Below are 21,210 nucleotides of genomic sequence, written 5' to 3'. Positions count from 1 at the left end.
CGAGCGAATGGTGATTGGTAGCCGCTGTGAAGTGGCGGCCGTAAGGTGTAATCAAATTGTTGCACTCTAAAAATGACGGCCGAACGTTCATGCTACGTTATGGGTCGTTTCACTGACTGACGTAAGCGCACGTTTTATTCGCGTCACCTGGGGCAGGCTGTTGGTCATCACACGGTACTACACCAGCATCACCTACATGTGTGGGAGTTGAAGGGTTCAAGTGCGGGAGAGGTTCTTGCGAAGGTTACCACAAGGTCGGTCCTCTGCTTCTTTTAGATCAGGCATAGTAAAGCATCCTGTACAACGTGTCTCACCGTCTGCATATTCTGAATGACAAATATACCGGTGTGCAGCTTGTTGAAAAAAAAAATCCGCATCTCTGCGCAACGTTAGTAATGGGACTGTAACGTGGTCTCTTCCGAATCTCCAAATACCCGGCACACGGGGACGCTGGAGACTCGGCGCATATCTTGCACGAAAGAAACCCCGCGAGCTCGCGCCATGACACGGATAGTGCGGCCATCGCAAGGCGGGGCCGCCGGCGTTCCCTAATTAATTATGCGGGCGCCCTCTGTTTAACGAACGGCCTGTCAACCCGCGCCGACCAGCGACGCCCCCGACATTCATCACGGGCGGCGGTCCCCTCGTCGACGCGCGCCCGCGCGCGTAATGTACGCACGTTCGTTCGCGAAAAAAGCCCGGCGCGAGTGAGCGACGGGTTTCCTCGCCGGAGAAGTGGGCAGCACCCGCGAGCCCGCCTGATAAAGTGCTCCTCCGCGAGTATAAACATCTTGGCGGCCGAGACCGTGGCCTACTGCACCGGCGGTCGTCCGAGTTTCCGTCGCCGCCTGAGAAGCCTCGGTGTCGGAAGAGTGGCCCTCTCGGCTGCATGTGGGTCATCGCAGTCCCGACCGCGCGCCGGAGCCAACGCAAAGCGTTGCTTCTTTTCGGAGGCGCGAAAAGAAAAGACTTTGGACACGCGAGCACACGCACACACACCTGGAACTGGGTCGAATGATCACTTCGATGCGACGCGGGAACGCTTTTCTTTTTTTTTTGTCCGTGTGGCCCATGCGCGCGGCCTCGCCCCGCATTTGCACGGACGTTTAGCATTGCGTAAGTACGTGCGTGTGTACACACAGAAGGATGGGTGTGGGTGCGTCTGTGGAGGGCCTGTCTGGCCTAATCTCCGCGCCCCGAGATGGACGCACCGCTTCCGCTCCGAGTGACACTCGGGTGAACCTTTCGATGGCACATTTGGAGCGTCGGGACATTGGATCGAGGAAGCGAGACGCTGTTGAAGAACGGCTAACGGAGTTTTCTGCTTTGGCAAACGAGACTCGAGGCTCCGCTGGCTCAACGATCCTTTGCATCTTTCGTCTAACAAAGAACAGAAAAGGAAAGGAAAATACGAGAAGGCGGCGAATAAAAAGCGGACAGAAAACCCAACATGAACTGTAAGGGCCGATTTACGCTCGAGCCGCCCATCGCCGCAAGCCGCACCGCACGCTTGCGGCCGCGCGAAAAATTGCACGTATCCAGCACTTGTGCACAAATTACCATTTACATTGTGTGCACAGTGTATACTTTACAAATTGTAAACCGAAATTTTGTGCACATGTGTTTGATACGTGCAATCTTTCATGCGACCGCACGCGTGCGGTACGGCTTGCGGCGATGGGTGGCTCGAGCGCAAATCGGCCCTAAGCGCAGAAAATATAACAAAGCCATTTGCAGCGAGCAGCACAAGTAGGCTAAAGGTTGGTGGCGCAACTTCTGTTAGGATCTGAGGCGAACCTCAATTGTAACTGACCTCTAAATGACGGCCGCATCTAGAGTAATTGCTATCTTGCTGAATATGAAGGCCAGAAGAATAACCCTTTGTAGACGCTCAAGTGCACAGAACTTTAGAACGTCAGATAACAGCAGCCCTGAAACAGCGGGCTTCATCTTAAGCGCGTTCTTTACAGACACGCAACTGCATGGTACTTGACAACGTCAGGTACCAGCAATCCTGAAACAGTCGGCTTCATTTTAAGCGCGTCGCGTCACTGCAAATTGCTGGAGCTTTCACGTCGGTTGATGAATCGCCGATTGAATTTGGGTGAGTTAACTATGCGATTGTTCGCTCCCGTTATTTCTCCTCATGAATGCCCAGTTCAAAAACACACGTCATGAATCCGTGCTGCAGGTGCATACTGCACACATCAGTATGGTGGCCCTCCCGGCCAGAAACGGAAAACCGGAAGAAAACAGCGAAAATCGTGCACGGCGACGGCGTGTACGTCTCGTAATAGCCCTGAGACGTCCGTTCGTTCGCCACCATCGCAGAAGGGCGTTTGCGTCCCCCAAGGGCAGGTAGGTAATCGCGTTCAGAGGCCAATGCCCCAATGGGAACGAACCAAGAAAGTGCATGAGTAAGCGCCCTTGGGGAGTCCCACGGGGAGGAGGGTTGGGGGGAGGCAGTGAGAGAGAAAGGAGGCAGCAATGCGCAGATGAACTCTCGGGTAACACACTGGCTCGCATTCAACCCGTTCGTCATGGACAACAGACCATCGTCTCCGTCCAAGTCGAGCAGAAAGAGGGGGGTGGTGCCGGCTCTTCGAGCAGCCCTCCCCCGTGGGGTTGCTCCAGTTGCTTTCTCAGCGCCGTGCGCGCCCAGCATGTCGGACACGCATTCGCGCGCGCACACTCAGCATCGGTGGGAAGAGGAGAGTGTCCCCGAACGCCAGCACACCGCGCACGACGCACGCGGACAAAACACACGCTCGAACACACGCGTGTTGTCGTCTCTCTCTCTCCAAGTTCAGCGACCGCGCGTCGCATCACGGATCGGTCGCCAAGAGGAACGGCAGCCGGACCCTGGCATGTGTACCGCGAGCGCGCGCGGTCTCCTTCGTCTCTGCGACTGCGGGGAGTTCGTGAAAGCGCAAGCGAATGCCATTATTATGGTGATTGAGAGGCTTCCCGGTGAACAGAACATGTCCTCGGCATCGGATCCGAGACCGCGGCACTTTTTTTTCGGCGATGATATGCCGTGTGTACTTTTTTTTTTTTGCTTGCGTTTCGCTGCGAACAGAGTAAAAGCGAAGTCGTTTGCCGTTGACTTTCGCCGATAATTCTGGGGCGCCGGAGTGGTTCCTTATCTGCTGAAAAACAAAAGATAAAAGACTCGTTGCCGCCAATCGTGTGTCGGCGGGAAACTGTCCCAACTGTCTCACTTTAATCTCCGCGCATTCATCGCCTTCTTAACATTTCTTTAGCGTTTATTATTTCGCTGGCGACTTATGTACAAAGTTCTTCTGCTCTCTGAGACATTTTTGTATCGTTCTTCTCGGGAAGCGCTGTACCGTTTATGGTCACATCCTGCTGATCGGGCAATTAAACAAAGGTAAAAGAACGTTAGGACATCCGCCTCATTTTTCAGCCACGACTTCTTCGGGATGTTTCGAAACGAGAAAGGAAGATTTTAGGCGTGCTTGGCAGAGAAAACATGGTCGCGAGCCTTTTTCACCGCAAAGGAACAATAGCAGTAACTCTTTTTCTCCATGCCACTGAACCCGTATGTTCCCAGCCGTAGTCGTTGAGCACAATACATGAGACGCAAGGTGCTCTTTTACTCTTTTTTCTTCTTAGCTGCCAGAAAACAAAGCTTCTCTCTATTCTACGATCGCCACATGTCCGCAAAACTATGAAGTGGGACCGACTTTTCTATTTACGTGTGTATTTCTTTGGCGGGGACGTTTTCCATGTTAGCGATTTGTGCTTCCCAGCCGCGCTTTCTGGGATTAGCCTAGTGCAGCTAGAAATTTGTTTCGCTTTCCTCTATTTTCTCTCTCTCTTCTTCGTTTTCTACTCGTTTTGTTTACTTAGCCATCGGTGGATCTTTAAAGCTGGCCATTTACACCGGTACCTTGCCTTTGCCTTCGTTGTGAAAGAAACTAATGCGCTGGCTGGAGGGAGGGGGGACGAGAGGAAGCAGGATGTAGGAGGCTCGTGTTGATTTGCGCCAGCCGTTGTTTCTAACTGCCGACCGACACAGAGACCAAGACGCGCCGGTATTGCTGCAACAATGGCGGTGCTGGCGCATCAAACGATGTTAGCGCGGCAGTTACAGCCGCATTTCCTTTCCATCTGCCATTGTAGGCGGCAGGTGCAACACCAGTTCCCGAAGGCACCGCATGGTTAGTACGTTCGCTTGTGTTCTTTGAACGTGACCGGCGTGGACGGCGCCAATGTGCGTGAATACCTCGTGAATGAGACCATTGTCGTCCTTGCGTTGCATGTTGTGCAATGCAGTTTTTTTCTATGCACGCTCTCCATACACGACCTCAATCGTCGTTTTGTTACCTGCTCGGGAACTACGTACGTCTTCGATGGCGTATGGCTGCTTGCCTGCACGGTCCGGGCGCAAATTCGTAGTGTACACATGCAGAGAGTGGGTTATTGTCATGAAACTGGTTGTTGTCGTGGTTGTTACTGTATTGTTTTTGCGACACTCACGATGTTCGCAACCTTAGGTTCGGAGACTGCTCATTCGCGTATATAGAGCGTAGGCTCGCCAGTTTGATGGCGGTATTCTTTATGAACTCCATAGCAGTCGTGCGACTTTCATACGCCTCGTACCTTTATAAACAATACCACTTTTACGAAGCTTATGGCTTCAGTATAGCGTGAGACGCAGCTTGCGCTACCATAACCTTGAGCTGTGCTAACCACACAACTTTACATAATATTGAAGCGAAATAGTTTTGCACGTGTTGACACCGGACCCTTAAGGCGACAACGACGAAGTTCGTGGTTGCGCGCGGGCTCTCCGAGGACCAGCCATCGCTGAAGGCAGACGTTTTGTCCCAGTCTGTCGGTGCTCAACTGTTTTAGTTGCCATAGCTGGGTGACATTTCTGGTGGAAGTGCTGGGTACGGTCGATGTTAAGATCTCCGGAGCATACCCCAGACCTAAGCCCGGCGAGTAGTTCAACCGAGCTTACCCCTGTGCACGTACGTGCCAGCCGACGCCTCCAGGGACTCCAGCCACAGCACGGTCTGCTACCTGAACGAACTAAAATGACGACCCAACCACCTCCCGCCACTCCTGCAGCATCGCACGTTGTCGTCAATCACATCCGGACGCCGAATCTGTTCCACGGAAGTGCTTCCGAGGACGCCGATGACTGGCTTGACCATTTTGACCGGGTTGCCAACCTCAACGACTGGAACCACGAGCGTAAGCTACGTTACGTGTACTTCGCTCTTGAAGATTCCGCGAAAATATGGTTTGAGAACCACGAGGCGACACTGACGTCATGGGAAGAATTTCGTAGGCAGTTCCTCAATGCCTTCGCCAGGGCGGACAGGAAGGAGAGAGCGGAGTTAGCGTTGGAGGCAAGAATTCAAGGCCCCAATGAGCGAGTGACTGCGTACGTAGAAGACATGAATCGGCTGTTCAGACGTGCGGACCCTTTGATGACTGAAACAAAGAAGGTGCGCCATCTCATGCGCGGCGTCAAAGAGGAAATCTTTGCTGGCCTAATTCGAAATCCGCCGACGACACTTGCAGAGTTCCATGACGAAGCCACTACTATGGAAAAGGCCCTTCAACAGCGGGCCAGGCAAAACAACCGCGACGCCGTGATTTCAAGGGAGCTCTCTGCCGTTACCCTCGGTAACGACGTTGGCGCCTTGCGAGAACTCATCAGGGCTGTCGTCAAGGAGGAACTGCAGAAGATGCAGACGACCACGGCCCCTGTGGGACAACTTTCCATTGCGGAAATGGTGCGCGCCGAGGTCCGACAGGCCGTCCATGTTCCTGGACAGTACGAGGCACCACAGCAGGTACCGCACGCCGAAATGAGTTACGCTGAAGCAGTACGCCGTCCGCCACCCTCAAGTGCATGCAGCATGGTACACCCCACTCAACAAATGGACGTAAGCTTCAGGCCGCCTCGCAACCCACCACACATCGCCGAAGCAAGGACTAGGAAGAGCGACGTCTGGCGCACCCCAGACTACAAACCTCTTTGTTTTCATTGTGGCGAAGCCGGGCACATCTACAGAATGTGTCCTTATCGTCATGTGGGGCTTCGTGGATTCTCGCCGAATGCACCTCGTCCACGACCTGGTGAGTGGCCGCCGGATATAGAGAGTTTCGTCGCAAATCGTCGCAATGTTGATCAGCGATGGCCGGAGCCCCGTTCGTCGTCTCCTGCTCGTTACAGGTCTCCATCACCAAGCCAATCCTTTACTCGCGGCGCTCTGCGACGCCGCTCGCCTAGCCCGGCGGGTCGGGAAAACTGAGTTCAGCGACCTCCGGAGGTGAGGCCGCTGACGACGACCGTACGCAATATCCTCCACTACGACGACAACGACAAAAACAGAACGACGCAGACGTACAGACGGAGTCGAACACCTTACGAGAGGTAGTAACGTCGAACATTCCCGTCACCATAGACGACGAAGAAATAACGGCGTTAATCGACACTGGAGCGGACACCTCAGTTATGAGCATGGACCTTGCCTGCAAGCTGAAGAAAGTTTCTACCGAGTGGACAGGGTCGCAGATTCGAACTGCAGGAGGACATCTGCTAACCCCGGTAGGAAGATGCACAGCCCGAGTGAGCATTCGTGGGTTTACGTACCTCGGAGATTTCGTTATCCTCCCAAGCAGCTCGAGGGACCTAATTCTGGGAATGGACTTTCTGCAGGCTAATGGAGCTGTGATCAACCTACAAAAGTCGCGGGTAACGTTTTCGACGGCGCAGGCCTTAGCAGGGAGCAGCACTGACGACACGTATGTCAACGCCTTGAGGATTGTTGACGAGAACATCACGGTGCCGCCAAGGAGCAGCGTATTGACCCTCGTCACCTGCGACGCATTCGACGGCTATGAGGGTATTGCCGAGGCAAATATCCAGCTGCTGCTTGAAAAACACATCTGCATCGCCCGCGGCCTTGTTCGAATACAGCATAAGTGCTCGCAAGTGTTGTTGACAAACTTCAGCCATGAGTATCAGCACGTCCCTCAAGGTACAGCTGTGGCATTCCTGAACGAAATTGCTGACTTCTCCGATATCGGCACGTTACAAGTGACTTCACTGGACGCAACAGCTCACGCCAGCCTGAATACCCGCGTCCACATTAATGCTGACTTAGCAGATGTCCAGAAGGATCAGCTGCTGGGCCTACTGACAGAATTCTCCGGCTGTTTTTCCACGGAATCCAAAGTCCAGCGCACTTCCGTTACGCAACACCGGATAGTTACAGAGGAGTCGGCGCGGCCTGTTCGTCAGCATCCGTATCGCGTGTCACCTATGGAGCGGGAGGCGATTAAGCGTCAAGTTCAAGAAATGCTAAATGATGACGTCATCCAGCCGTCGACAAGTCCGTGGGCATCGCCTGTCGTACTAGTAAAAAAGAAAGACAACACACTCCGCTTCTGCGTTGACTACGGCTTAACCGAGTCACCAAACGCGACGTTTATCCCCTGCCACGGATCGATGACGCTTTGGACCGTCTACGTCATGCTCAGTTCTTCACTTCGTTAGACCTAAAGTCAGGCTACTGGCAAATCGAAGTGGACGAGCGTGACCGTGAAAAAACCGCCTTCGTGACTCCCGATGGGCTGTACGAATTTAAAGTGCTGCCTTTCGGTCTCTGTTCCGCCCCTGCTACGTTCCAACGAATGATGGACACTGTACTCGTTGGACTAAAGTGGCAGACGTGTCTAGTGTACCTAGACGACGTTATTGTGTTTTCCAGCACGTTCGATGAACATCTCGCCCGGCTACGAAGTGTTCTTACCGCTATACGCAAGGCCAACCTCACCATCAAGCCTGAAAAATGTTACTTTGGCTTCCAGGAACTCAAGTTTCTGGGCCACGTGATCAGCGCCCAAGGAGTACGACCAGACCCAGAAAAACTCGCTGCCGTTGCCGAGTTTCCTCGTCCTAAAGACAAAAAGTCTGTTCAGCGGTTCCTGGGCCTCTGCGCTTACTACCGTCGTTTCGTTGAAGGCTTCTCAAGGATTGCTGAACCGCTCACGAGACTTACGCGACAAGATGTGCCCTTTGCGTGGACGGAAGAACAAGAGCAGGCATTCACCGAATTGCGTAAACGCCTTCAATCCGCTCCAGTGCTGGCGCATTTTGATGCCACCGCGGCAACTGAAATACACACCGACGCCAGCAACGTAGGACTCGGGGCCATTCTGGTTCAATGGCAAGATGGCGCAGAACGTGTAATTGCGTACGCCAGTCGTAGTCTGACAAAAGCAGAAGCTAATTATTCAACGACCGAAAAAGAATGCTTAGCAGTCGTGTGGGCCATCAGCAAGTTCCGACCCTACTTATACGGCCGGCCATTTCGAGCGATCAGTGACCACCACTCGCTCTGCTGGCTTGCCAATCTACGAGACCCGTCAGGTCGCCTCGCTCGTTGGAGCCTCCGCCTCCAGGAATACGACATAACTGCTGTCTACAGATCCGGCCATAAGCATAGCGACGCTGACTGCTTGTCACGTTCTCCTATTCCCTTGACATCCTCCGACTTGGAGCTAGATTTGCCGTTTCTTGGTGTCGTCGACGTGGTGCGCATGGCTGACTATCAACGTGCAGACTCTGAGCTGCTTCCAGTCATCCGATATCTCGAGGGAGCTGACGTTGTTGTCTCACGCCCACTTTCACGAGGATTGACGTCGTACTGCCTGCGAAACGATGTCCTGTACAAGAAAAATTTCGAGAACAGCCAGGAAACGTTCCTTCTCGTCGTTCCGACGACACTGCGCGAGGAAGTTTTACAGGCGTGTCACGACGATCCCTGTGCCGGCCACTTAGGCTTCGCGAGGACATTAGCGCGCATACGACAAAAATACTATTGGCCACACCTATTTTCATCGGTTTAGCGCTATGTGCGAACATGCCGTGACTGTCAGAGGCGTAAAGTTCCACCAGTCAAGCCTGCCGGCCTCCTCCAGCCTTTGGATCCGCCTCCGGCGCCATTCCAGCAAGTCGGAATGGACCTTCTTGGGCCGTTCCCCACGTCCTCCTTGCAAAATAAGTGGATAATCGTGGCAACTGACTATTTAACTCGCTATGCGGAGACAAAAGCTGTGCCGCGGGGAACTGCTGCTGAAGTCGCCAGCTTCTTCGTCCACAACATCGTGCTTCGCCACGGTGCACCCGCTGTACTCATTACTGACCGCGGTGCAGCGTTTACAGCGGAGTTATTGCAACAAGTCGTCACACTGACGCACACCGACCACCGAAAGACCACAGCCTATCATCCCCAAACTAACGGCTTAACAGAGCGCCTAAACAGAACATTAGCCGACATGCTCTCCATGTACATTGATGTGGAACACAAAACATGGGATGAAATTTTGCCATACATCACGTTTGCTTACAATACCGCTGTGCAGGAGACCACCGAGTTTACACCATTCGAGCTTGTTTACGGACGTCGCGTTACAACCCCCTTAGACGCCATGCTGCCGGTAGACCAAGGAACCACAAGGAATGACAACACTGAAGATTTCGTCGAGAAAGCCGAGGAAGCTCGCCAGCTTGCTCGGAATCGCATCCGCACCCAGCAGAATGCCGACGCCTGCCGTTACAACCGGACCCGACGGAATGTCCAGTACTTACCAGGCGACCGCGTGTGGGTGTGGACGCCTATCCGGCACCGCGGGCTCTCAGAGAAATTGTTGCGCCACTACTTCGGCCCCTACGAAGTCGTACGCCGCCTCAGTGATGTGAACTACGAGGTGGTGCCTCGAACCTCTGATCCTGGTTCGAACCGACGCCGTCCACGTGCTGAAGTCGTCCACGTAGTACGGATGAAGCCGTACTACGCACGCCAGGGCTAAGCAACCCTCACAAACCGCTTCAGCATTGTGTCCATTCCTTTATGTGTTTTTTTTTTTTGTCTTTTCATGTTGACACTCTTGCCCATAGTGCGCGCCCGCTGCCCTTGAAGCGACCGGGCCGGTCGCTTTTGAGAGGGGAGCAATGAAGCGAAATAGGTTTGCACGTGTTGACACCGGACCCTTAAGGCGAGAACGACGAAGTTCGTGGTTGCGCGCTGGCTCTCCGAGGACTAGCCATCGCTAAAGGCAGACGTTTTGTCCCAGTCTGTCGGTGCTCAACTGTTTTAGTTGCCATAGCTGGTGTTACGAACTTGCACCGCTGCACCACTATTACGACTTTGTGGTCCCGTAGCGCTCGTCACCCGTTTCGTGACAGAGCGTTGGTAGCGAAGACTCCGAGCCAGGCGTCGATGAGAATAACGAAAGGGATTTTATACATTATATACAGGTCATTGTACAGGACAAGAACGGGTCGGCACTGGGGCCGAGTGCTCACAACAAACGCGACTGTTCCCGCACGACGGCGTCCGGCGAAAACGCGTGACACATCTCACCCCAGTCGGGAGCGACACTGTCTCCCGGTGGGTCGGCGGATCCTGTTTTTCAGGTGGCGCGTCGCTGCTTTTATAATCCCCGAGGAACCATTGTCACTCAAACGGCCCAATACAAAGTCAGCACACGACGGTCGTCCGAGGGGTCCAACCAGCGACCGCGCTGGCCACCCGGTTCAAAGTTCGCGCGCGCGGTCACCTCCAGGCAAAGGGAGGTGCGGCGCCGGGCTGTCTGGCACACGCTGACACGTCCAAACATGCGGCTCGCCGGGGCTTCTCCCGCAGGACCCCGCTGCCTGACGGCTCAGCATCTTGACTTGTGAAGGGAGAATTAGGGCGCTCGCAGGATAGATTCTGCATCTTGCAGATTCGGAATCCGGGCTTGTGGTAATGGCACAACACTGGGTGACAATATTACATTACATTCGACTAACGGGAAGGACGGGTAAGATTCTCGTTGGGTAGGCATAGGAATGCTTCATCATCCTTATCATCATCAGCAGCAGCAGCCTATTTTATGTCCACTTCGCCAGGACGAAGACCTCTAAAAAGCAATAGTATGCAAAAGCATTCAGTTCTATTAGCTGCACAAAATTCTGCCGTACGTAAGCTAAACGCTATACCATGTACTGCTCATCTCTGCTATGCTACATGGGCTAGATCAGTTTAAATCACAAATTGAATTAATGCGACGACCAATTCAGTAAACTTTTCTTGCACGGTACAGGATTGATCGAACTATTGTTTTTGATATTTCTTGAGCCCCTCATTTGTGACAGTTACTCAATTGCTTCTGTTTTATTGCAGCAGGTACTGAATGACTGGTTGCATTGAATGTAAAAAGCTAATTCTTCGTTTTTGTGTTGTAGGTGCAAAATTGTTCAAGTCTACGAAGTGCAGTGGACGCATGTCGGTGACTATGAGATAATTTTAGTGCAACCGACCGCTTCATTGGTCTCAAAAAGCCGCTTGAGGGAGTGGCTCATTCATGCAAGGAATGGATAAACATGTTTAAATCAGAAATTGCTAGCTGTAAAAATTGGTAGCAGAATAACGGAAAATAGGTACTGAACGCTAGGATGCGCCATCTGATTACCTAAATAATAATAATAATAATAATAATAATAATAATAATAATAATAATAATAATAATAATAATAATAATAATAATAACAATAATCATGAAGATGGCAGGAACGGTGGCGCGGGCCGTTCTTCAAATTTTTTACAGCGCAGCGGTTAGGCGCCCATCCTTGCATGGATTGCGAGTCGGCGTCCCTTGGCGCGACCGCACGAACGCGCTCGTACCACTGGTCCCACTTTCGTCGTCCTCCAAGCTGGCTCCGATGCCGCTCATTCTACTCAGTATACTATGCCACGAAATACTTCATTATCTTGGCTAACTTAATTGGCAAAAATTCATGACCGGTAGTTTTCTGAGGTCATGAAAGCACTGCTGCCACAGCGTGGACAAAGATGGTCTTAGACTGCTCCGAAATTTACGACAATGAACGCATGCAAAGCGTAATAAAAGAATCCACAAGAACGTCTGAATCCACAAGCGCGAAGCTGAGACAAATCCATGTGCTTTCCATCATTCCCAAGGTGGCTCAACGATTGCAGCGCCAGAGTTCCCTCTAGTAATTATTGTATGAAACACTGGCTCATGATGCCAGCGTTTCCATACTGCCCCTCCCTCTGCTGAGGCGCTGACAGCATTCTTCGCCTCAATATATCGCGAAATGAACAGGAATATCGACCTGCGCTCATATTTCGTATTAGGGACCATCTTAATCGCCGGACACTTCTTAAGCTTGAAGCCATCTTAGGCTTTCGGCTTAAGAAAGATGTGATGTTCGGCGTCATGGCGCCAAAATTCAAACGAACCAACTTGCATATGTGGGCGAACCGGCCATGTTCCAAGTTTAATTCCAATTGACACCGTGAAGGTAAAAAGTCGAACCTGTGATCTTGCATGGCAGCGAAACCTACGACCTTTGCTGTAAATTATGGCAAAATTAATTAAGGCACTCCAACTTACGACCCAAGTTGGAGATAAGGGCGAACCAGTCATATCTCCAAGTTAGATTCCTATTGACATCTTAATGGTCGAGAGTCGAACCCATTACCTGTGGTGTTAATGAGGGCACAGTTAATTAAGGTAGAGCTAGTTAAGGTACTCGCAACCACGACCTTTGGTGCGAGAAAACAAGTAATAGAAAGTAACAACGCATTAGAATGAAAATGTCAAGTAATTTAATGAATGACTCGTTAGTGCGCAGGCTTTCCCAGGCTAAAATGACTGTCAACGTTTTTTTTTGCTCCGTACGTTACCGGGAAAACGAGGAAAGACCCGATTTGTTAATGCTAATACATATCTATACACGCAAACCTATCAGACATCGTTAAGTGTGTAGTCGAACGTTTAGGACGCTGTGATAGAGTGATTCAACGCTGTGCGACCTACAACCCGGTCTATGATCCAAGTCCGCTTGTCTGTGGAGCCACAAAGGAATTTGTTGGCCCACAGGGAGGTCCCAAGTGCAACAGCCCGCAGGAGCACGTGACTGCGTAGCGTGTCGGTGATTGGTGCCATCACGGACTCCGAGCTAACGTGCGTTTCCAATCGCGTTCTCGAAACAAGCACCCCGCAGGAACACCCCGGACAGGTGTCTCTGGTGTCGGTGAGGGGCGACCACGACCTACTGTCTCCCTTACAAGTAGGTCGTGGGGGCGACACTGTGAGTTCCGAGCCAAATATGCGCGTGTCGAGCCTGGGTTGAAGACCACCTGCCCACAGGAGCACCTTAGGCGAAAGATTCAAGGGTAATTGGCGCCACCGTAGTAACCCTTCAGCCAGAGCAAGTGCATTGCGAGGCCGATTGGAAATGGCACTTCGCAGGAGCACTCCGGTTACCGCCGCTGGGTGTCGGTGACCTTTGGCGCCACCGCGGACTCAAAGCCATACGATGAGCGATTTTTTTTCCGTGTACACACAACATTTGTATGTGTTCGACAAACCCTGAATCAGCGTGAGAAAGCCTGATTGGGATTCGACGCAAGAACGCAGCAAGGTTTTTCTCGTAATAAGTGCCGGTTGCGTAGATTTCTCGGCCATGCCGGCGATGCGTCACGGGTCGCGGCGGATCGACTGAGACAGTGCCGGCACACGAGTATATCTTACCCGCGTCTCTGTTCCTTCTCGCCTTCTTTTTTTTTTCAAGTCACGCTAAGTATGTGCCATACTGCAATATTTTCACCATCTATATTTCACCATCAATATTTCCACCACCGCAGTAGCTTATGGTATCTTCGACTGGTCGCCTGTATGCCCCGAAGCAGAGTCATGTAGATCGGTCGTTTCCCGAGCTCAAAGGTAGGGGACAAGCGCGCAAGCCGAACGTGCGACTCGCTCTCGGAGGAGGAAATTGCTGATACGAAACCACGTGACTACTGCCAACGTCCGATGTTTCGCCTATCCAAAGCTCCCGGCGCTGCCGGAAAGACCGGCGGACGTGCCGGCGGGACGAACGTTCGTCGAGACGCCAGCATGCAGTGACCTAGGTTGCCAAGGTTACGGTGGGCCGTCGCCAACGGCAGCGACCCGGCGCTGCGATGACGTTTCAGTCTCGATGACTGCTCCGACGACAGGGCAAGATAGAGGAGAGCAATCGAGAAGAACCAGCCGAACGCAGGGCGCGCACCCTCTTTCAACCAGCCGAACACAACGCCGCTCGCGAGAGCGTTCCAGAGTGCTCAGAAACGACCAGCCGAAGATAGCATTAGTGTCCGCGGAATCGCGCTGCTCAATTCGAGGAAGTGGGTTTGATCTCGGCCGCGGACGGCCGCGGACGGCCGCACTTCGACAGGAACGACAAGCCAAAACGTTCATGTACTCGTGTTTACGTGCTCGTTAAAGAACCCCAGGCGGTCAAACTTGATCCGCAGTACTGCACTAAGGCGTGCTTTCATAGTGATTTTGTCCAGTGAAAACGAAGGTTCTTTTTTTTTTCTAAGTTTCAGTACGTATAACGTAACGTTTGGATTCCAATGTTGCTCATTATCACGTCTCGTCAGGGATTGGAACGGCTCACGGCCCGCTTTTGTCACCGTGGATCGGCCTGCCATGACTCGAGGGACAAAAATCTGACCTTCCGGCGCTACGAAAGTTCGACCTTTCGTCGTTATGGCACCAAAATTCAATGGCACCAAAACTGGGGCTCTAACTCAGGGCTTTTGGTGGGAGTCGAAGTGTCAATTGCGGCAAAGTGAATTATGGTACAGTTCATTAAGCTAGAGTTAAATAAAACACTCGAAGCCACGGCTTGTGGTGGGAGTCGAACCCACGTGGAGGTATCGGCAAACCGCGGATATCTCTAAGTTGGATTCCACTTGACATCGTGAAGTTCGAGAGTGGAACCCACGGTCTATGGTGTTTATTACGAAATGTTAATTGAGACACATTTATTTAGGAGTGTTAATTAAGGCACTCTTACCCCCGACCATAGGTGAAGAAAAGAAGCAAAAGAAAGCAACAACGCATTAGAACGAAAATGTCAAGTAATGTAATGAATGTCTCATGAGAGCGCATGCTTTCTCGTTCATCCTCTTTAGCGTATGCTACTGTGACTTTCTCAGTAGTCTGTTTCTACGTTTTGGGGTTTTGTAGAGAGCCAGATTTTTTTTCTGATCATGCTATGAGAGACCTAAGGAAACGTTAAGTCAATTTACTCCAAGTATTCGTTCAAAACTCTCGGTTTATTAATTATTACCAAAAAATGTTCATTAGTATAGTAGACAAATGAACACTGCGTTTGCATTTCTTTTGGATTTAGTGCCTGAACCACAGCACTGGTACGTCATTGGGACGTCACTAACACCAAATTATGTACCTTCATTTGGACCACTTTAGAGCACGAAAGCTTATGCGAGCTCTCGAGGTGAAGCCCTTGATTAATGTCAAATGAAATGTCATCTTCGTTGTCAATAAAAAAGTGGCGAAACCCGGGGAGATAGAAGGCAAAATCGGCAACACCAAGGCGACTACAAAGGTCCACTGTTATCTAAAAACAATCTGCAATCTCCGATCTTCAAAGTTTGTTGTTGCTTGTGTGCAGTATGCAAGGCAAATCATCCTTATTAAGTGCGTGTGTATCCCACAAACAATGTGGGCTCAGACCAAACATGAAACAGTATTGTTGCTTTCACTAAGTACATGCCAAGCGCCAGGATTGCTCGAACGTTTTCGATTGGTTGCAAGATGGGAATACCGGCCCTGATGCAGAGAGTAGGTGACCGATAGCTTGTTCTAAGGCATAGCAGATGTGAAGACTGAGGAAGAGCGATCAAAGGTTACACAGAATTAGATGGAGTGTTGATGCTGAAAAATTTACGGGAATAGGTTGACACGATGGGAACTGGAGAGCCCTGGGAGAAACATTTGGTCCTGTGCCGTAGTAATTTATCTCCACAGTCCTTACCTTTTCGCTATGCAGGCAAAACTTAATGTCATGTAATTATCATAATAGACTGCGAAAGTGCACTGCAACAAGAACATTCCTCAGCACCAAGGTCGACAAGATTGACTACCGTTCCTCTGCGGAAACCATAATTATTGGACCCTGGTCCCAGCCGACGCCTGCCCGAGCTTCTTTAATATCGCTAGTGTGTGTTTTTAAAAGCATCGGCACGGATCAAAAAACGCTAGTGTGCCCCCTCGGAACCCCCCCCCCCCATCTTTCTTTTGCATATTCTCTTCTTCTGTCCTCATATTTTCTGTCCTTTAACCCACCATCCTGTGCAGAGAGTAGCCGACCGGACATTTATTCCGGTTAACCTCTCTGCCTTTCACCTCTTGCTTTTTTCTCTCTCTCTTGAAGAAAGAAATGTGGGCAATGGAGTTTGCAGAAGCCACAGAAATCCAATAACTTTGGCTTCTCCGGCCGTCTTTCATTTGGGAAAGATGACTTTTGTGAAGTATTGTACTGACAAAGATTGAAGAAATAACTTCAGTTTACCGAAGGAGTGGGGAAACGAGATCGTTCCTTGATGCGTAGTTGACCAAAAGCATTTCACGCGCACTTGAAAACGCAGACCAGGGGTAGCGGGTGGCATAAATGACCATCAGTGCCTCGGCATTTGTGGTATCCGCGAAGGATTCCCTGTCATTTTCCCTATATTTGTTAACTGTACACATCCGAATTATGCTGTGTGGTTTTCGTTACGCATAAGACCTGTCCTCCGCCACTGCACAAGGTGGAACACGTAACCTGTGTGAGGTTATAGTGTGCGGTATTTGAGTTCACGTAGAGGAAACAGCATGCCGCGGCCGGTGTCTGTTTGTCTGCTAAAGTCAAACGAAAAATAAAAAAGCGTTCGATTGTTAAAAGTATTCGGTAAGCAAAAAGATATAGACAGGATGCATTTGGAGGTGGATGAGGAAGAGAAGGAAGGAAAGGTACGGAGGTCAACTAGACGCACATCCGGTTCGCTACCCTAAACGAAATCACATGACACCTGTAGCCCTGCCAGACTGCCCCTTGTTGATATTTTGTGTGTTGAGTCGTTGTTTCTTAGTGCCGGCTCTAATCATGCCCATCTCACGCTCTGCCGAATCGTATGAACACCTCCTGGATAACCTCCACGTTCGGGCATCATGCGACGCAACGTCGTCTTGAAAAATCAGCACTTTCATGCCTATTATGATTAGGGAAATGTATAAACACGCCAAGTTACGCCAGCGCACCGCTTTAAATTATGTAGAGGCAGTCGGCCTTCCAAGATCACGTCTGCTCAGCGAAGCGTTTTCAACGAGCGGCCGTGTCAAAATTATGTTACCATGCATGACGACCAGGCCCGAAATCCATCGGGAAGCTGTCAGTACTACTCTGTGCCTTGGAACAGCTACAACTGTATCAATACTTGGAGGAACTTGCACTTTACGCGCAAATACTTCTTTGCGACGCAACTGGGCCCGTACGCACACAAGCCTCTTACACCGGAATTCATTCTAAGAGAGCAATTTTCGCCAATCCTGATGCTTGACACACCGTCATCGAAGGCGGCCCAACCAATGGAAAGGAGCACTTACGAACGGAAAGCTTTGCGATTTCGGTCCCTGATTTGTTTGACGACATGCGACCACATAGCCCTTTTTTCCACGATTATAATAAAGCGCCTCCGTGAATCAACTCGAGAGGCCCCTTGCTGAGCGCCCAACGGGCCTGGTTCGCCGGAAGATCGCGCCGCCCCGTCAGCACCAGTCACAAGTCACCTGGACGAGTCGGCGCATGCGGCACGTCCGCAGGTCGTTATTTACTTGTTTGTTTATTTTGCCCATTTTCTTCCTGCGCGGTGCCTTTCCATGCGCGAAAGGAATGCATAATCGAGTCGCATATATATCGCTCCGTTCGAAAACCGGTGGGAAAGGAGGGCCTCGAACTAATGGAGCGGCTGGCTGCCCAAAGAAACATCCGTACGCACACGTTTTGTGGCTGGCCCGGTATGCGCGCACGACAACTCGCAGAAGAAAAAAAAGAACGAATTAGTCGCGTCAAAAGCTAGGCCCGTGTTCACAAAAACAAATTTTGATATGCTTGAAACATTCCCGAGAGCTAAGGGTAGTCAGTTATGTTGCGGACATATATGTGGTGTCACGGATCTCTCTGCGCCATCCCAGCATCCAGGCCGCCGTCGATGACATAAGAATTGGCGACAAAGGATTTCTACTGCAACAGGCACTACTTACGAAAGTTACCACTGCTACGATACTGCGGATTCGTAGTATGCTTCTGCAATGAACGCCAGGGACTTTGCTGCTACTGAAACGCATCCCTGTGTTACTTCAACTACTGCTGCTGCGACCTGCCTTGCATCAACATAGCATCATGTTGAATTGCCAGAATCTTGCAGGGTTTTAACTACTTTTGTAACTCATGATGGCTTGTTCAGATTCCGTAGTCTCCTTTGGGCTTGCATCAGCCCCTGCGTTTTTCCAGAAAATGAAGCCAGAAATACTTAAGGTTTGCTCTGGAGTGCTATGCTACCTTGATGACATTTTGGTCTGGGTTGGAACGTGTGAAGAAAACGATGCCAATCTGCAAGTTGTGTTAAATCGCCTCAGCATCTCGGGTATGAAGCTCAATGACAAGTGTGTATTTCCTGTTAATTAAATACAGTTTTTGTGTCACAAATGTCTATAAGGGTCTTAATGACCATGAATCAAATCGTTACTTTGGACCAAGGAAGTTCATTGTATTGTGACTAGTCGATCTTACACATGCGTTATTGCAAGCCGAAACTGTTCAGCGCCTTCGTAATGTATAACGTTCATGTTCACGGTGCAACTGTGGCGTCAGTTCTGTATAATTAGGACTTGTACTGTTGTGTTATACGCATAGGAGTCCTGCGTCCCTTGTTTCTTTCTAGGGAAAGATGATGTCGTGTCGCGGACCACTGAGTCAATGTCGCTGGTCTCTCGGTCAATGTTTCGGGTCTTTATGGGGATGGTGTGGTGCGCCTCTATCGGTAATGCGACCGTGCAGCGTGACGTCACGGAGCTCCATGTATACACATACTGCGTTTTTTGAAATCAGTTCCTGCCCAACTCTCAGCCTGGTCTGATCCCATCTATGCGCGTTCCGCGTGAGTGCGCCCCTTTGTTCGCCGGATGGCGCTGCCGTCGTCGGCTATGCAACATATTGCTAGCGAAGGCGGCCAGCCAATGACAAGGAGCGCTTACGATTAAACAGCGTTGTAAGCTCAGTCCCAGGTATCTGAAACGCATCCCCATTTCCCCTATGCTTGTCTTGGAACACAGCTTCAGAGCGTTTGACTACAAAACCAGAGTGTTGGCTTTCTTGTAACAGCATCGCCTTACGTCTATGCAGACATTAAAAACAAAGATACTGCTTGCTGTAGCGCTTGAATCCTTGAATCCCCATTAGCCTCAATAGCTTTTTTTTTATCACCTGAACTTAGGACGCCGTCATTTGGCTCATGGGCCCATTTACATCGCCTCTGGCTTGTACAACACGCTGAGCACACACATACGAGTCAGCCGCATTTACAGATATTGGACCGTATTCATAAAAAGAGACTAGAAATTGTTCGTCAGTGCAAATTCCGTCCTATGATGATGCCGGAAATATCAGAAAAGGCCGCCATTCACTGCCAAAGAGCACTTACAGGCGCAAGGGTTTGTAAACTTCGGCTCCTTTCCTTTGCAAGTGCTGTCTGCCAATTGGCCGGCTGCCTAAGCCAGTAATTTGTCCGGCATCACGAGTTATCGGTGTCACTTCACAGGAAGAGCTTGAGCGTGAGAAAGGTTTTTGTGAACATGGTCTGTAGAATAAGAACCATACTCTTGTAATCACAAAGCGATTTCTTGCGAATAAAAGTTTGTCATTGGTTGCAAAATTTTGATTTCATGGCATTCACTAGCGCTGTTGCCGGTCGACGAATCTTACAGGCTTCCTTACAGTCTTTCATTTTTGCATTCTTAGAGTCTCTTAGATTTTTTGTTCGTTCATTACTAGGCTCGCGTACAGGTACTTCTTCGGGTATGGCTACCTGTACATGCAACGCAAAAGTTATGGTCTTGCTTTTAACACCTCTCGCCTGTCTTGTGCCCTTATGGCTTGCACACATGGTCTGTACTTCAGGCTTGCTGCAACAGGCGTACACGCTGGTTTCGACAATTTCACCATACTCAAAGCGTCCAAGCCATGGTTTTTCTCGATGCCATAACAATGGGTATTGACTGAGATGCTGTGATACGAGGAAACCTTTTGTGAACAAACAATCCGAGGATCTTCTTTAGCTGATTCAGGTGCGTAGAGATCGCGCGATACATGACACCTTAAGAGCGAATGATATTTTTTTTTCTTGAATCGTGCATGAAATGGAGAAAATTAGCGAGTCGCAGTGGCCCTCGACGAACAAAACTTTCACCGTAGTAATCCTTCCAACTGCTAAAATGGATGCAACTCCGGTAGCCTTTGCCGCAGTGTTGTACGGATCGAGCAAAGTGGACGTCAAATCAACCTGTTGAACTAGGCGTCACGGCGAGCCAGGTGTCCTCGCACGCGAAGCCGCTGACTGCCGCTCCGTTCTCAGGTGACGCTCCGCGATCTCCTTCCGAGCCGAGCCACGTCTCGGCGAGGCCCAAGGGTGAGGCGGAAGCGGCTTCACTGGCGGCGGTGGTGGCGGCGTGGCGTTTCGGTGATGACGCCCGTCTGTTACCGCGAACTTGAACGGTTCCTACGCATCCTTGACGGCAACGGTTGATGGGAACACGCGAAACATAAAGAAAGCAGCGCGCACTTCCACGTTTCATCCCCCCCTCCCCCGTCCCAACTCGCGAGTCGCGATCTCACGGGTTCTCCACCAAACACCACCGCCATGAGTGCGGCCTGCCTCAGAGACGTTGAGAGCAGTTTAGGCCAGCAGGGCGCACAAGAGGCTTCGTAAAGTTGCTATGAACCAATCACAAGATTTCCCAGAAGTTGCGAAGGATTCGCGATTGCAAATGAGACCACGTAGCTTAAGCAGCGATAGATCTCATTCGACAAGCAACAATGCCAGCTATGAATGTAGCCTTGTAGGCCCCTTCTGCGATATGTCGTTGCATCAAGGTACTGAGGTACTAGGCAGCACTAGGTGACATTTAACAGTTTCAGGTTGCGTACGTGGTGGAGGTGCCAAAAGAACGACTTAAAATGTGAAGACTTAAACTGTCAAATTTCTGAGACCTTATTAACGAACCTCCGCTTTCGGTCGTGATGTTTGCCATGGGCCG

The 21,210-nt window shown here is 50.8% G+C and overlaps 1 protein-coding gene across 1 annotated transcript in view; it reads right to left on the bottom strand.

Moving 5' to 3' along the window:
• Window positions 1–21,210, bottom strand: part of LOC135907145 (serine proteinase stubble-like) — a 140,671-nt gene that overhangs the window by 104,490 nt on the left and 14,971 nt on the right. The gene's annotated exons all lie outside the window — the stretch shown is intronic.

Source organism: Dermacentor albipictus, chromosome 4, assembly GCF_038994185.2.
Source record: "Dermacentor albipictus isolate Rhodes 1998 colony chromosome 4, USDA_Dalb.pri_finalv2, whole genome shotgun sequence".
Taxonomy (NCBI): Eukaryota; Metazoa; Arthropoda; class Arachnida; order Ixodida; family Ixodidae; genus Dermacentor; species Dermacentor albipictus.
This window is presented reverse-complemented; position numbering and strand designations above follow the sequence as displayed.